The sequence below is a fragment of the Limanda limanda genome, chromosome 17 (assembly GCF_963576545.1).
Source record: "Limanda limanda chromosome 17, fLimLim1.1, whole genome shotgun sequence".
Lineage (NCBI taxonomy): Eukaryota > Metazoa > Chordata > Actinopteri > Pleuronectiformes > Pleuronectidae > Limanda > Limanda limanda.
In genome coordinates this window covers 23,957,417-23,975,257 of record NC_083652.1, presented here as the reverse complement: position 1 = coordinate 23,975,257, position 17,841 = coordinate 23,957,417, and the positions used below count along the sequence as shown (strand labels likewise).

Genomic DNA, 17,841 nt, shown 5'->3' with positions numbered 1-17,841 from the left:
GATTAAACATCTGATACTGAGTGTGAATAAACAACTATGTTCATTATAAGGACAACGAGTGTTCAGTCAGAGTCAGATGCATCTTAATGATACATTTACGTGACATTTTATGTGTTTGTGTGTGTTTGTTATAATCTGGAGTATCAGGTTTTGGTTAAACACCATTTACGGGATGAGTGCATCGCTGATTCTGATCTTTTTCTGTGTGATTTGTTGATAAGAACAACGAGCTGAAGTAAAAGCAGCCTTATCTTTTAATTTCAGAGAAGAGGATATGATTTATGACTTTGCTCAGCCAGATTCTATCGACCTTCTAATTTATGACCTTCAGGCTGCAACGGTGATTCAGGAAGAGATATTACTGTAATGTGTGTGTGTCTGTGTGTGTGTGTGTGTGTGTGTGTGTGTGTGTGAGTGTGTGTGTGCAGCAGTTACCTAAAACAAATGGTGAGGTTGCGGTTCCTCAGAGCTCACATTACTGTATCGCAAAACATGAATCATTATGAGAGGTTTCAAATCTATTTATGCTTATGTTGTACAAAATAATTAGTAGATACTCATGATGGCTCAAACAAGGTCTGAAGTTTTAAGTCGTCACGTAAAATCTTTCACTCTTCTTCACGTTGGTCTCGATCTCTCTCGGCTCCTCCCACTCGAGCCCCTGCTTTTCTTTAATCGCTCGTATTCCTCATCTGAGTTATCTCACTTCATTACCTCCTCTTAGCGTCTGTCTCATCCTTCATCTAAATGAACTTGATTCCCTGGTTGCTGTACCACTCGGCAGAGGAAGTCGTAATGGCCGTTCCATCATCTCAGCTTTGTACAAGTTACGCTCTGCCTCTCTCAGACACATGGGTCCACACACAAACACACACTCGTTGCAGGATGATTGAAGACGCTTCAAGCCTTCATTATGTTAACTGAGCCTCAAGTGCGCTGTGATGCTCCCAAAATGATTTTACTTCCTACTTTGCTGCCATTTGTGTTTTTTCACGTGGGGCCGAGCCGACTTGACAAAGATTGTTGCAACAAGAAAGCAAAAGTGTGTTTAAGCTTAACACCAGTTGTGAGGCGTCGGAATGTTCTTGTTAATCTGCTACGAGCTGCAGAGAAAAGGCAAAGTCGGCCTCAAGTGTCATTTATTCTCCCGTGAAGAGCTGTCGGGGTTCACTTGCTGCGACTGACTCCACTTGTGAACGAATCCACCATGCAAACAGTCCGGGTCCCTAAAGCAGATGTTATCTCCAGGCATAAATCAGTGTTCTGCAGCCTGAGACCCAGGAAACAGAGCTGGTCCGTGAACGTGAACCGTGTCTTTGTCAACTGCTTTCTGGCCTGGGAGTTTTCATTTCAGTCAATCAATCAGGAGGAGGCAGTGAGGTGAAGTTTACAGACTGTAGAACTACATGTCGCGTGTAACTTGGCTGAGGAGAGCTAACGTGCACTGTGCTGCATCATCATCTCTTCAGCTTTCACGAGAAAGTGTGGTGCAAGGTAAACACGAGAATATCGAGTCACGCAACGGCGAGCGGCAGAAAGGCCGAGCACAGCGCCGCGGTGGATGTCGGTGTAAAACAGGGTCAAGGAAGTGAAGAGTAAATGTGGAGCTCGCAGTACGTTCCCTTCATAACGCTGCTGGAGTAAAATACACTCCATCGAATATCTATATATAGAACAGGGACTAATAATTAATTTTTTTCTACGATAATCACAGACTTTAAAATGTCAGCAAACGAAAGTTCATCATAGAATTCAGGTCTTCAATTGTCTTTTAAAAGACACACATACACACACACACACAGCTGAAAATATTCAGATTTATGAGGCAAAAAATCTTTTTATTTGAAATTAAAACAGCAAAGAACTGAAAATGTATGATTTCAGTTTGACTTTTACTCAGGTTCCATCAAACAACATCCTGACATTTACCAGAACTTGTTTGTGAATTTCAAAGAAACAAAAAAAATCCATCAAGCAGAAGGATCAAAAGTTTCGATGCATCAAATAATCTGTTTCTCACAGTTTCACACCAGTCGTACCCAGTCAGTGTTCAGTGTAGTACAGCTGCAGTGATGTCAGCCTGCAGTAACACGCCTGTTGGAAACCTGCAGTTGGCTGTGTGATGCAGGTAATGTAATCAGCAAACAGAGACTAATTAGGCAGTAAAACAGAAGAGCACACAAGTATATGAATGCACAGAGTCAAGCACACAGGCTCTTTCATCTCTATCCTTGTGAGGACCAGCCACTGACTCCATTCACTCCCAAACAAATATGAACCAAAGCATCCAGACCCGCTCTTCTCTGCAGGCTGTAAACCCGATGACGTCTTCTTGAACCACCGACGACCCAAAGAAAACCCGAAACCTTTCAGCTCATGATGTCAGAAAGTCTCAAACTGGCTCGGACAGAGACAGAAGGATCCAGACAACACACCACAGCTGACGTTAATCATTCTCCGAGTTCTTAAAACCTCGTAGCCAGGGAGAGTATCTTGATCCGATTAAAATTCTTGCATCGTTACAACATTCAGCGAACTCACACTTCAGCCAGGAAGCCGGAGAGTGGTTTCTTTACACATCAGCACCAGGGTGACTCCGCTACTGACCTGATGATCTGTTCACACTCAGTCCTGGACTCGCTACATGTTGCGTGGTTAACAAACGTGTGTTGAACTTCTGAGCTCGATCTAAGCACGAAATCTGCTTTACGACCGATCGCCTGTCGTAAAACAAAAAGAGGCAGCGGAGCCCGAGTGCTTTAATGCAGAAAAAACTAACCTTCCACTTTGGGACAGGTAAACTGATTTGAGTGTGTGGACTTAAAATTTAGAAAACATGTAACATGACTAGGGTTGCAAAATTCCGGGAATATTCAAAGTTGGAAACTTTCCATGGGAATTAACGGGAATATACGGGAATAAACAGGAATATACGGGAATTAATGAGAATAAACGGGAATATACGGGAATTAACGGGAATAAACTGGAAATGTTGTGGGTAATTTTTACTAACTGTATTTACCTTGTCATATACAGACATAAATATAAACATTTTGTTTTGTCATAGGCTGATTTGAGCCCTGAGGAAACTTTGGGCACTTGACTATATGCTTCTGCATCGTTGTGTCATTCTTAACATAGGTCTTTGCACAGTATTTGCAAATGTACACAGCCCTTCCTTCTACATTGGATGGGGTGAAATGTCTCCACACATGAGAGAGTGCACGTGGCATTGTTCTGTAGAATAAGATGAGAAGAAAGTTTGTAAAAAAACACTAATGCAATGCCAGAGATATAAATAGTTAGACAAACTATTGGAATCGTCTGTAAACATATTTAACAATTGATGGATAAATGAATGGAAATAGTCTAGATGAACAGATGAACAATCCTCAATCAGCATGCTAATATATTTCCCCAGTAATATCATGGAAACTTACCTGACTAGTCCTGCACTCTACAGCAGGCCTCAGTAGCCCTGCTGTAGAGTGAAGCATGCTGGGAGTTATCTGTGCATGTGATGGAAGAATGCACAGTGGAGGGTTGAAACTCAACGTTCCATACATCTTTAAAATAGAGTTTTGAATGATGTTTTTATTGCTCAGCGTTTAATTTGCGTATTTTTTCAAAATTCCCAAAATTCCCGAGCTAAACTTCCCTTGGAAAGTTTACGGAAACTTTCCATCCCTTTGCAACCCTAAACATGACCTACAATCTTGAGGTAAAGAGCGAATTTAACCCCTTAAAGGCTCTTACACACTCACCGCAGAATCACTTGTGAATATATCTACTTGACAGCTTCTGTAATGAAATGGAAAACCTGATTTCACTGAGAGAGACTGAAAAGGGGAACACAAAGAGAAGAGTGATTTTAAAGATGGGTGGATTCATTTGAATGTTTGTCTTCACACTAGAGGATTTCTGTTGAGCCGCAGAAAGAGTCTCTGGATGGATATATGAGGCCGTCTTGAGCTCCTGAAAGAAAGGACCCTACGCAGAGGCCCGTGGAGCATGAATAATCCTCCATAGCAGCAGTGTGTTAGTGTGTGATGAATATTTGATGTGTTTAGTGTAGGACAACGTGGCTCGGCGAAGGGAGAGGAGCCTGGTTAATGGCAGCTCTTTAAAGGGGAGGAGGAGATGAGGTTTGACAGGAGAGAGCTGAATCACCGGAGCTCGGTCACGAAGTGGACTACAGGCAGGTGAGGAGAGGTCGTGAAAGCAAACAAAAAAAATCCCTGACATTACTCGGTTCTGCGAGCTCTCACAGCAGATGATGACATGCCAGCAGATGATCCAACATAGAGACAATCATCTGTCGGTTGTGTGGATCCTCACCTCAGGCGTTCGGTCACCTGTAACCGCCGAGAACATTATGTTTCCATCAGTGTTTGTTTGTAGATAAATTGGCAGATCCAGAATTTTCTTCTTCACATTTTATGTACACTGTATCCCACAGACTGTATTCAATTTATGTCGGAAAGGCAGTGACGAGTAAACAGAGTGTATTTGCAAAACTGCAGCTGAGCTATTTATTCTTTATTTATTTATTTATTCTTTATTTATTTATTTCTTTTATTTATTTATTCTTTTTTATTCTATTTTATACTATTTTTATTTTTATTTTTTTTTTTGGGTTGAAATTACTGAGCATTGCTTAAAGAGAGTGTGTGACCCAAGCATTTCATTGACAGTGACTACTTCATGTTATCTCTGTGCATTTGACAATAAAAATCTTGAATCTTGAATCTTGAATGAGGTCTGACTTTCTCCTTGGATGGTAACAACTTTGTGGACGATAGCGCATGCGGCAGGTAGCTCGAGATAATGAGTGTCAGGTGACATAAGCTAGTTGAGTCAGTATAAATTATCTGGACCTTTGTAAATTATTCCACGCTATCATTTTATTATAACAGGCCTGGAGAACGTTCCAGTGTTTGTAGGGATGGGTGCTTTAAGTTACTTGAACTGAACTTTGTCGGTCTGTTGTTGTGACGGCCCAAAGCGGGAAGTGTTTGTGAGTTTGTGTTGCACGGAGATGGAGGTCAATGCCTCCTGCTGTGTACACAGGACCTCCAGCCCATCAAAAACACACTGACATCAGCCGTCTCTCCGGTGACGCAAGAGGACAAGTTGTTTTTCAACTCCCACCAACAATCGTCACCACTGAGGAGTCAAGAGAAAGGAGCTATTCATGGGAAAAGGTGACAGGCCCAGAAACGCTCCTCTGGAAGATATTAGTCTGACAGTGTCTGCGATTCAACAAGTGAAGGTTTACCTGTCACAGCGCCACCAGCAGGCAGCAGGCGGCTCTGCAGCGGCCGGGGTGAACGCTCTCTGGAGGAGGACGTCTCAGGATAAATGTTACTCTCTTAATTGTCCACCCGTGTTTTCTGCAGCTCAGGAAACTTGCAGAGATCAGCAAGTTCTAACCAGAAGGAACTTGGAGATTGTCTTTCGTGCTTTTATTTCGTCTCAGCTGGATTCAACTCTCTCTTCACCTGCCGGAGCCAAGAACGTCTGCATAAATTACAGCGTGTCCAAACAGCAGCAGCCGGACTCACAGAGAGCATAGAACTCCTCTTCATTGGCTTCTGCACATTTTAAATTGATTTTTAAGGTTTTATTTATGATTTTTAAGGCCGATATCAGATCTTTTTACCCCATATGTTCCAGAGCCAAGACCCTACCCACTATTCCACAGTCCTGACTGATAACCAGAGGTGACTGTGACTTTTCTGTAAGGGCTCCTGTCATTTAGAACAATCCCTGAGGAGATCCGTCTGTTCTTAAGCTCTTTTAAATCTCTCTTGAAGACACATTTTTATAGGTGTGTTTAAACCTAGTTCTGATCTTACTGACTATGTTAACAATTTATATTGTTTTTTATCTGTAACAGATCCTTTCTTATAAGTGCTCTCAAGCTCTGTGACGCTCAAATAGCTTTTAAATGTTTTCTATTCTCCTATAATTTTTCTTTTCCAAATGTGCTATATGAATAAATAATTATTATTTGTGTGTGTCCTCATATTCACATCCAGCTCTATTGCCAGAGATGAAGAAGTTGAGGTAAAAGAATTATGGAAATTCACTTACAGAGAAGTTTCATTAACAGAATCATATGATATCAATTTTAGAGACCTTCTTCTCCAGATCTGTAAAACAAAGTATTTTCATTATTATTCAGTATTTCCATGTTCCTATATATTCGTTCTATGAATAATACAATAATTACACATTATTGTGAATGTGAGTCTCAGAAAAGGCAGTTGTGTCCCCGTGGTGGGAATACTCTCCACTCGGGTGGAGACTGTACACGCTGCAGCAGCTCATCACGGCTGAACGCCACTCACTCTACAGTGAAGGAAAATGGATCTGTTTCAAAATTCACGTATAGCACTCCCTCTGCGGTTTCATCTTTTCTTTTTTTTCCAGGAGACATTTTGGCACGTTTACTGGTGGAGGTCTACTGGCCAAGCCTCAAGCTCCGTGGTAACAAATACTCTAAAGTCACGTTCAATTTCATGAGCATCGTTTCAGAGGGACGGATGTTTGGGGTGTTGAGTATGTGAGCTCTTTATGTTGTATTTCCAAGAATTTATTTGTTATACTTCAATTAATTTCAATGATTAATGTTTAAAAATAAAAAACAGTTTTACAGTTTTTTTTCTCCCCATTTGTCTTATCACGTTCTACCACCAGAGCCTTTCTGTGAGCTCCTAACACGAAGACCTTGTTTACAACACAACAAACACACTGATTTGATTTTTTCCACATTCTTTCATTTGGAAACACAATAACATATACGCGCCTGGGGACAACAAATCTGTATGAAAATGTGGTTAAATGAATCAGCAGCTAAAGGCTATTTTCAGTGAAAATTACAATATTGTGAAAACAGCACGCTTCATTTCACACTTTAGATGCATGTTGAGCTTTTTAAGTTGTATTATTCACGTCATTATCATATTTGTTGTTGTTTTTTAGTTTTTTTTTATCCCTGTGTGTCATTTATAGCTTTATATAACTATTATTTTATAAACTTGATGGAGTATTACTGATATAAAGTAATTTATAGCTTTATATAACTATTATTTTATAATCTTGATGGAGTATTACCGATATAAAGTAATTTATAGCTTTATATAACTATTATTTTATAAACTTGATGGAGTATTACCGATATAAAGTAATTTATAGCTATATATAACTATTATTTTATAATCTTGATGGAGTATTACCGATATAAAGTAATTTATAGCTTTATATAACTATTATTTTATAAACTTGATGGAGTATTACCGATATAAAGTAATTTATAACTTTATATAACTATTATTTTATAAACTTGATGGAGTATTACTGATATAAAGTAATTTATAGCTTTATATAACTATTATTTTATAAACTTGATGGAGTATTACTGATATAAAGTAATTTATAGCTTTATATAACTATTATTTTATAAACTTGATGGAGTATTACCGATATAAATTAAATTATAGCTATATATAACTATTATTTTATAAACTTGATGGAGTATTTCCGATATAAAGTAATTTATAGCTTTATATAACTATTATTTTATAAACTTGATGGAGTATTACCGATATAAAGTAATTTATAGCTTTATATAACTATTATTTTATAAACTTGATGGAGTATTACCGATATAAAGTAATTTATAGCTTTATATAACTATTATTTTATAAACTTGATGGAGTATTACCGATATAAAGTAATTTACAGCTTCATATAACTATTATTTTATAAACTTGATGGAGTATTACCCATATAAAGTAATTTATAGCTTTATATAACTATTATTTTATAAACTTGATGGAGTATTACCGATATAAAGTAATTTATAGCTTTATATAACTATTATTTTATAACCTTGATGGAGTATTACCGATATAAAGTAATTTATAGCTTTATATAACTATTATTTCATAAACTTGATGGAGTATTACCGATATAAAGTAATTTATAGCTTTATATAACTATTATTTTATAAACTTGATGCAGGATTACAGATTTAAAGTTGCAGGACACAACTTTCTGTCATCAAATCGTAATCTTGCACATTTCCAGCTGCAGACGTAGGATAAAACCTTTTCCCTCTGAAATGAGCGACTGGGCCAGAATTCACAGATCATTTATTCTGCGGCTGGAGGAGAGATTCTGAACGGACGGCGTGCGACCCACGGGCCAGGAGGAGGCGTGGCTGAGAGAGTTTCCAGTTGAGCGGTCGCTGAGATAAACCAACGGTTGTTTGTGCTCTGTACTGTGATAATAGGCTGTGTTGGGGAGCAAAAGAAGCAACACTTGACCCTCGACCCACACACATTACGGGGGAGGAGGGGGAGTATTTATAGAGCCTGGCCGTTGTGGCTCTGAGCAAACACCAAGTGGCTCAATACTGTCTCCTCCTCCAGGGTTTACATCGCAGTTCAGAGAAAAGCAAAACCTTGTTGTGTTCTTTTATCCGTCCAAACGGGATCGATTCTCCCACGATACATCTCTCCTGCTCCGGTCTGCACCTTGCGTGGAAATTGACTTCCCCCCCCCCCGGTCACACACTGACAGAGTTGTGATCCTTCACAACTCTGATCCGCAACTCGACCCGTAGAGACCCCCGGACCGGGCACGTGCCGCGGCCCCCGGTCCGGCCCCGGCGCCGCGGCGTGTGGGCCGGTCATTAGAGAGGAATCATATCAGCCACGCTGAGCCAGATCGTGTGATTCATCTCCGAGCACGAGACAGAGCAAGTGATGTGTTCCCGTTACCACAACCCACTGACTTCTCTCTCTGGCCAGCGTGAGTTATCGGAGACTTCACATTTCATTCCAGTCACGACCTCCTGAGTAAAGCTGCATATCTGAGTCCATCTACACACCAGCTCTGATTGGGTTTAATGGGCAGGTTGGATGTTTTCAGTGCAGCTATTTAACAGACACCCTGAGACGTGAGGTTCAGTATGAACACATGGGAGCGAGTCCTAAATCATTATTCCACCACATCTGTTGAGCTGAATATCAAAAGCACTTCTTGGATCTATCGATTGGAGATGATAAAAACCTGTGTCTATACTGCAGAGTCCTTTGACCCGGGAGTTAAAACTGATTGTTTCCATTCTCTCTGCAGACAAAAGCCAGATGTCAGTGGATGTCAGTGAGTTTTCTTGACTTTGGGAAATGGAAACATGGTGAAGAGAGACAGGAACCAGAGAGAAGATCAGACTGACACAGAGTCCGGCTGGTCAGGAGTCCAACCTGCGGACAGGACACGTCGGTCCAGTGGATGTGATGTTCACCATAAACATTCTGCTACCAGGTGGCTTCTACTGTTTATGATTTGATATGAAATCACAGCTGACATGGTTTGAGGTCGTCAAGGAAGACGGCCCTCGCTCCTTTGATCCTGATCAAAGGACTGCCACATTATTACGACAGTCGATTTCCAGTTTCTTTGTCCTTCAGTCAGCAGACTAACTCAAAAACCACAGAACCGATGTCCATGAAACCTTGCAGGTCGAGCACGACCCAAGGAGAAGCCCATTTTTGTTTTGGAGCGGATCCAGATAAATGGGCGGATCCAACAATTGCTTTCCACTTTCTTTAAAATGGCGAGCTAAGGCGTTGGCTTAGAGGCATGCACTCTCCACACGCCCCTCCCAATGTGGAGGGCAGCTTATTCCATTTTGCTAAAGTTAAAAATAACCTTCCGAGGAATCGAATTCTCCGTAACGGCTCTTTTGTAACTTGTACTCAGGATGTTTCATTGTCAATGACTCCGGCATGAACAGCGAGCAGGTGTCCATTTGAAATAATGAACAAACTAATCTCTCTGCTTCCCTCAGCAGCAGCAGACGTTCTCCTCTGAGCCTCATTCACACGCTGAGGAGCTCTTAGCCTCAAATTATTACTTGCAGCACTTTCTTGAAGTGAAGACAGGAAGGACGAAATTGAAGCGTTTCGGTGTGTGGCTGATAACCAAAGAGAATGTAGTGAGCCGGCGTATTGTGAGGGTGAAATAGCAAAGCTCTTAGCCAGCGAAGAATGAAATGATGTGCTAGTTTCCTCCAGAGAAATGCATCTCTGGTTTTGCTTTATTTACAACATTGTAATCGGTTTTGTAAAATAGATTCCTTGTGTGTGTGTGAAAGTGGAGAAAGGGAATGACGCAATGTTTTCCGTCTGTGGCAAGACACACAATTACGAGAATACAAATATACAAAAATTGAATTCGCAAAAAAAACATGTTTCAGCTTCTTGTGTTGACAACAGCTAAAGGGCTGATCCCCTTCGACCCACGCTGCAGGAACAATTCAGCGTGTCCACATCCAGCAAACTTCTCCTACATGTCACATTGATTCATCGGAGCGTTTTCCCCGCTGCAGCGAAGGCAACATCTAAACATTGTCTGGATTTGTTCACAGGGGCAGGAAGGTACGATGCTGGCAGCCGTCCAGACCTCAGTAAGTGATGGAATGTGCTGCACTTCATATCTGATTCTGGTTCTGGTATCGAGCGGCGCTTCCCCGAGACCCCGAGAGCCTCTTCAGGACGCCGCTCACAGGAGCAGAGGACGGGAGGAATGGGTTTTCGGTAAACACGTTAAGTGTGAACAAGAAACTCGAGCAGCACCATCTGTAAGAGGAACACCAGCCAGCTAACAAAGATTCAGACCTGAGAAAGAAGCTCAGTGAAGAAACTACGATGTCTTCTTCAAGATCAACCATTAAAAAACTCAACCGCGGGAAAGTGTTGCCGCTTATTCACCGGCCGTTTTCTGTTGCCATAGCAAGTGTGTCTATTTATTGCTCGGAAGAAAAAACAAAAAAACAAAATGAGTAATTCGATTTCCCTCCCGAGGTAAAGAGCTCGCTCTGAGGAGGTTAAAGAGGTCGTTAAGGGAAGTGACAGTTGCTCTGCGACTGGCTCACTGTTGGCTGCACTTGGGAAGATTTAATAAACTCTCAAGTTATCCGTTTAACTCGGAGAACAAAATCACCCATCACACCGTGGCTCAGAGCAACATGGGAGTCGATGTCTATTCAATAAGCCGTAGACGTTTCCTACCGCCAACAGGAAGGGATCGGTTCTGATCCTTCCCATTCAAGGGTGTGTATAAACACAGTGTGTTCGTGAGTATGAGGACGGAAAGAAGAGTGATGTGCAACTAGCAGCAACAACAAGATGAAATGAAATTCTTCTTCTTTGCGTGAAACAAGGGTGAAGATGAATTGCCCTCAGCAGGACACATATACCTTCAACGAACAATACAGATTGTGTATTTCTTATAATAGAAAAGCTCGAATTTATTTCTCATTAGAACAGATTCCGTCACCAATGCTGATTGGCCACTTTATCTCCATATTGTATAAACAGTACATGTGCTGAGACACATCTGGATCATTATTCAGAGCCACACTATATTTCACCTGTTTGTAGATATTAGCACTTTACACACGCCTGATCATATTCATCAAGAAATCAGCATTATTCCTCATGAAATCCACGAAATAGAAAAATGCCTTTTTGTTGAAGAAAGTGGAAAAAAAGGGTTTTATTTGAAGCATATTGTTGACACCAGTGGATCTTTATGCATGAAACAGATCGGATGTGATGTGTGTTGTTGTTCCGATTAAAGTTTTTTTGTTCTTCAACCACGACTCTGACGCCCTGGGAGGAAAATCACATTTGTTCAATTGCTGGTGTGACGAGCACAGATCCTCGGCTGCTGCCAATCTGATTCTCTTAAGGGACAAACACACACTGACCTGAGATCGGACACACTGTGGTACACGCTTGTGCAAACCTGCATCATTTCTGAGGGGATTACTTCTTTGTGCTTGTCTTAAAAAATGATTTAACCTCTTGAGAATGTGTCTCTGAAGTGTGTACGTGTGTGTGTGTGTGTGTTTGGACCCGGGGTTGTGAGTTGGATGGCAAACACGTCTAAGTGGAGCCCTGCGGCGGGTTCCAGACGGACTCTTATCGCCGCTCTGTTACAATCTAGAGTGACAGCCCTTTGTAGCTGAAGCTATTCTTAGCCTCCGTGGATCCATCGTGGGGTTCACTTCACCCGGAGCCTGCAGAGCTGCACAGGACGTCCGTGGTCACCTGACGGCTGCTGACACCCGAACACTCCTCTCACACCCGTCTTCACCCAGCTGAGGATCTCCTTATCGTCCCTCTCTCTTTAGCTCTCTTGTTTCTGTTTGCAGTCTTCCTGCACTTTACGTAGTTTCTATCTATGTCTCTTTTCTCAACTCGATTCCCGGCACTGAAGCCACAGAAAAGATAAAGGCAGCACAGCGAAGCGTATATGCAAAACGTCTGTTTCTCTCCTCTCGCTCTCGTCTCTTCAGTCGGGGAAACCACAAGAGACAGAGAGATGTGAGGATGTCCTCTTTCCTTCTTTCTATATGTGTGAAGCGTTTCTTTTGTTCACCTCTCTTTAAACTCTGTCCTGCAGCATATCGGTTATGTTTTGCACGACGGCATCAACCAAACGACTCAGCAACAACTCACACCTGCTGCAACGTGCATGCAGAAACGATGCATTCTGCAAATGTTCAATCAGAGCAAGTTTCTCCCCGACGCCATGACCACATCCAGATCTGGACCCTCATATGAGCCCAGTACAGGTGGACCGCTCTGGGGACCAATGCATCTTCATCCAACAAACACTTGTGATCGGGTCACACTTGGCGGTGCTGTATGCAAATAAACACATGCATCACTTCTGTTTGGCAAAATCTAATCATGTTGATTTAGCCAATCTGGCTGTACAGATGGGTCTCGTGTGTGTGTGTGTGTGTGTGTGTGTGTGTGTGTGTGTGTGTGTGTGTGTGTGTGTGTGTGAGAGAGCGAGAGAGAGAGAGAGGGACCACCTTTGAAGGTGATCTGAGTGATCGGATCACAAATGTCTCCTCGATGCATCCTGGGCGTGTTCACACCTGCGCTCAGAGCGGACCACTTGTGATGAGATCACTCAGCACTGATGCTCTGTTTCTGCAGAGGCACCATCGCTGTAAACCGACCGGGCTGGAGCCGCACAAGACCACTGTGATTGGTTAAAAGGAAAAAACAAACAAGCCACACGAGTGTTTTCTTCCCCTCATGGGTGCTGCCAGGTCTTTCTCCAGCGCTGACACACTGAGACTACAAACCAAACAAATGCATTTTCAAGTACTCAACACTTGAGAGTCTGTGGAGAAGCACTTTGGTTTCAGATACGTCACATTACATCAAACGCTGCCCACCAACTGTGACACTGTACGGTAAACTTGAGTCAAGAGAGTTCTCTGTCACGTTTCCTCCCCATCTTTGATTTATTCTTCCTCATGGTGTTTCTCTCCAGCAGTGACCACACACACAGAATGTTTACAGACGTAACTCTTCCCTCTGCAAGAGTCTCCAGCGCTCGGCTACAAGTCAAGGTCGATACAAGGCAAACAAATGTTTGTGTATCTGCAGAGCAGTGAAAGTGTGTTGCAGACAAAACAAGTAACTTTAACAACACAATAAGAGGAGGTCAGAGAAAGAAGATGGTTTATTTTTGAGCTGAAGGTATCTGACTTTTTTCAGGAGAGCAGGGCAGGGTCTTAAATTCTCTTTGCCCCCTTTTACTGATTATTTTACAGTAGCTACATAATAAAGACAATGTTCACTCGCATTCTGGTTAATGAATGAGCTGTGGTTTAAGAAAACATTATTTTCTTTACAAATGGAATTGATGGGTAATGCTATTTTACTAAACTCTAATAACGGTATCTGCCGTTCTTCTTCTTCTTTAAGTTATCAACATTAGTTTCAAGTGCGCAAATGTTTTCCCGTTTCTGAATCAAAAGACCGACACAGACAGATGCTCAGGCAGGATGTGCATATTCTGTACATCAGCTTTGACCAACTCTGTGATTAACAGCTGACACCCTGAAGAAGCAAGACTCCACAACATGCTATAATATTAAAGGTGACCATCTTTTAAAAAAAAAAAAGCTCTTGGTTTGAATTTGTGGCGAACCAAGAATAGCAAAGCCCCGGCTTCCTACCACATAAGGACGCTGCAGCCTCAGAGGCAAACAGCAGAGCACGCTGCGTGAGCCTGATGCTGTTTGGCTTAAGCCACACAATTAAACCGAGGGAGATGACGGATATGAGAGTAAAGCGAATGTGAGGCCGTCCTTGGTCACATGACACATCTTATGTTAATGAGAGGTGGTGGACTAGTGGCAGAAACTTGGACTATGGGCAGAAAAGGTCTCTGGTTCGTCTCTGGTTCGACTCCACGGAGAAACAACACAAAGACGAACCTGGATTGATCTGTCCAAAAATCCAAGAGCCAAAAAAAATCCAAATACAAGACTGTGTGTCCTGCACCAGATGGGTTAAAAGCAGAGGTTACATTTCCCTCCTTGCATGAGTGTGTCTGTGCATGTCTGTGCATGTGTGTGGGATAATAAATGTATCTTAATCTTAATGATGTATCCCTCATCCAACGCTGATAAAGCCATGAGAGAGAGGAGTACAGTTCTGTGACGGACCTCAGGATGCTGGAGCTGAACACGCTGAGCTCACAGGAGATCTGAGATCTGAAAGCACTCACTGCTTCCAGCCTCAGCCCCTGGAGGACGATCACAGTCCGAGTCCTGCAGCTGCCGAGCTTCTTCGGACCCCACAGCGTACAGCAGCATGCAAACACGGGTCAAACATATATAATCAGCCCTTCAGCAAATGCAATCCCCCCCCCTTTTAACCCCTTTAACCCTGTGTTCATCCTTCAGCATTTCCAGCCACATACATAATAGACGTTGCAAGCAGGAAAGTTCACCCTGCTGAGTGTGGCAGCACTCAGAAAGCTGAAGATTAAGACTTGATGCCTCTCAGAACCTCTACTAATGTGTGTTCACTATGCGTTGGAGCTCCTTCCACCTGCTAATGTTTTCAAATTACCACTTACAACAACATACAGCGAGACGTCACTAAGCCATGAAGTGCTCTGCTCCTATATCACCGCAGCAGATGTGACACAATAATGAATATGTTTGTCTAGTTGTGTGTGAGGAGTGTTTACATGAATCCAGGAACACTTATTAGACACAATACAAGATGCACAAGGGACCGGGGGCCAACGTGTTGTTCTCTCACTCGCGTGACGCTGCCCAAGTGGCTCTAATTAGGATCAAAATCACTCCTGCACATTGAACTCCCCCAACAATTACATTTGTATGTGGTCTGAGTTAAAGTATAAACAGAGAAGCGCTAATGTGTTTATTCGGCCCAGGACATGATTAGACACATTCATCTAATAAGTAAATAAGCACAGGTTCATTAAAAGGATTTTCACGGCTTGAATGTGTTTTTCTTTTTTAAGCAAAGTGAAACACAATGAGCTGCAGCGACATCACACAATCTGCAAAATCAGGTAAAATCTCACCTCACTGACACAAAAATATCAAGACTATTTCTCACACGTGTGGTATTTGTTGCATTATATCATATAACATTGCTCATGTATCTTTCTTGCCACTCATGAAGCAACACATTACTGTAAGAACCGTGGCTTGTGCAGTGGTTGAAGAAGGCTCGTGGCTATTTTGTGCAATAAGCAGAATATCATTGTATTTGTTTGCCTCAGAAACGAAATTTAGCAATGTTAGGCATTTAAGAATTTGTGCAGTTTGATTTCACCACACGTTCACACTCATGCTGAGCCAGAGGAACAGGGTTGAGACCAAGCAGACCGAGTGCAGATTCCAGATCCAGGCTGGTCTGGATGAGACGAGGGTCGAACACCAGAGATGAGTCCGACTCACTGCGGTCGCTGGCAATTTGGAGAAAAGTGTTTCCAGAAATTGAACCACCAGGTTTCTAACAGGCGAATAAAACCCGAAACCAATAGTGATCGTTGTGTGTCTGTAGCAAAGACTTCAAGTATAAGGATATAAATGGGACCAATAAAGTCATATTATCATTATTTCAATTCATGCAAAGACCAACAAACATCTTGTTTTTCCATGCGAGTGCTGACATTCGCCACATTTTACGCACGTTTGGAAAATCAATTAAACTAGATATAGAAATAGATGAATTAGATCAAGTGAGTTACCGTGGACAGCTCTGGGTTCCGTGGATCTGCCCCGGTCCTCTCTTCACCGCTGCTCATCTTCTGAGCTTCATCATCTCTGGTGATATCTCCTCCTCCTCTTCCTCCTCCTCCGCTGTAAAATCCAACTTTCACTGTGTGAGGAGACGCGTGTCTGCACCTTCAGCTCCTCTCTCTCTCTCTCTCTCTCTCTCTCTCTCTCTCTCTCTCTCTCTCTCTCTCTCTCTCTCTCTCTCTCTCTCTCTCTGTCCTGTCAGCGAATAACTTCCCTGTGTCTGCCTCTAACAGTACAGAGGTAAAGGAATAGTAATAATAATAATGATGACGTACAGGGAAGTCGATTATAAAGAGTAACTTGCAGGAGCTTCAGTTGTGTGACAGAGCCGCACTGCTCCTTGTACCCGTGTGACGTAAGAGGGGGGGGGTCTAACCCTGGGACCAGGTCGTGTGTGTGTGTGTGTGTGTGTTTGTGTGTGTTTGTGTATGTGTGTGCATCACATGTTCCACCAAAGACTTCTCACCATCCTGGTTTGTTGAAATTCTGACTTGACTCCTGCTGCAGTTTATTATTAATAATGACAATAATTCAATAATTTCCATGACATTAAATCTTCCAAGTTTTAATTGTTCCTTTAATTGTTCATTTATCTCACGTTATGGTTCAAATATGTAAAAAACCAACAGTATACTATATATATACACCGCGTTCACATTATTATGCAAATTACACTTTGCTCAGATTTTCCTAAATATTAATGCACAGCCAGTCAGTATAATTTTCAAGTCATCAACTGTTAGAGTATAATTCAAATTTTATCAAACAAACCTCCCAATGATAACAGTATTTTTTTCAAAAATAAAAAACTCAAAATGCAGTGTTCCAAATTATTATGCAGAGTTTCTGAGTTTCAGAGTTTCAAGATATTTTATAGGTTGTAAAGAACTAAAAAATGTCATTTGTTGAATACAATACCATCCATGAGTTTAATTCAAAAACTAAAAAATGAATGTTTATGACCCTTAAATCCAATTTGCATAATAATGTGGAACGCGGTGTATACATGGCCCAACTCTAAAATATGATTTGGTCATAGTCTCGTGGATTGAGTTAATCTCTTCTCTGTCTTGTAAAAATTAAAAAATGTAATCTGGTTAAAACAGAGAGAGAGAGAGAGAGAGAGAGAGAGAGAGAGAGAGAGAGAGAGAGAGAGAGAGAGAGAGAGAGAGAGAGAGAGAGAGAGAGAGAGAGAGATCGCCTGAGTTCTCCAAACTTCACCCCAATTTCCTAAACAGTGTATTGGCTCCATGAACCTTGTCCCACTCCTGCTGTCGTTCCATCAAACTCTTGTGTGTCTCTAACCTTGGTGAGGCCGGGGGTAGAGCGGAGGCTTTTATTAAACCGGTCTATAGATTCTTTACCGAGGGTTGAATTTGGCGAGACGACCACTCAAATGTCAAGCTGAGATCACAAAGGATCGGAAAGTGCTAGCGCCTGAAAACGCATCGAACACTCTCAGTGTTTTCAGGATTATCTCAGAGTTCCAGCTGGTGTGTTAACACTCAGTCTGGGGAATCTCTTGGACACTTCGATTAACGAATCAATCAAATCGCCCTGTAGTGAAATTGACCATAAGAGAATGAAATCCCTGCTGTTGAGACCCGAATGAGAAGGAGGTGTAGACGGCTGGAAGCTGCTGTGCTGAACAAAACACTGTTTCTCTCCTT

At 41.9% G+C, this 17,841-nt stretch overlaps 1 protein-coding gene across 1 annotated transcript in view; it reads right to left on the bottom strand.

Annotated features, from left to right (window-relative positions):
• The window catches only part of gcgra (glucagon receptor a), a 38,736-nt gene extending 22,430 nt beyond the window's left edge, over nt 1-16,306 (bottom strand). The window contains exon 1 of the mRNA XM_061089562.1: nt 16,120-16,306. The gene's annotated coding sequence lies outside the window, so the exon portion shown is untranslated. The remainder of the gene's footprint in view (nt 1-16,119) is intronic.
• Nucleotides 16,307-17,841: the final 1,535 nt, after the last annotated feature.